The following is a 254-nucleotide window of genomic DNA, read 5'->3' on the forward strand; positions in this document are numbered from 1 at the left end:
AGAAACGCAGCAACTAAAAGGACTTATGGTGTATTCGCTCTGTGGTGACTGCAGCAAACATTGTTATGGATTTATTCAAGTTTTGCATTGAACTTTCTTTCTACTTTTTTTCGTCAGTTCAAGTGTACACCGAGTGGTAGCTGGGTGAATCATGAATTAATATTTCTTGTGTTTTTTTTTTGTGAATTGTTTTGAAATATAAATTCAATATGATTCTTTTTTTTTTTTTTTTTTTTTTTTTTTTTTTTTTTTTT

Source organism: Eimeria mitis, genomic scaffold, assembly GCF_000499745.2.
Source record: "Eimeria mitis Houghton genomic scaffold, Emh_scaff747, whole genome shotgun sequence".
Classification (NCBI taxonomy): Eukaryota; Apicomplexa; class Conoidasida; order Eucoccidiorida; family Eimeriidae; genus Eimeria; species Eimeria mitis.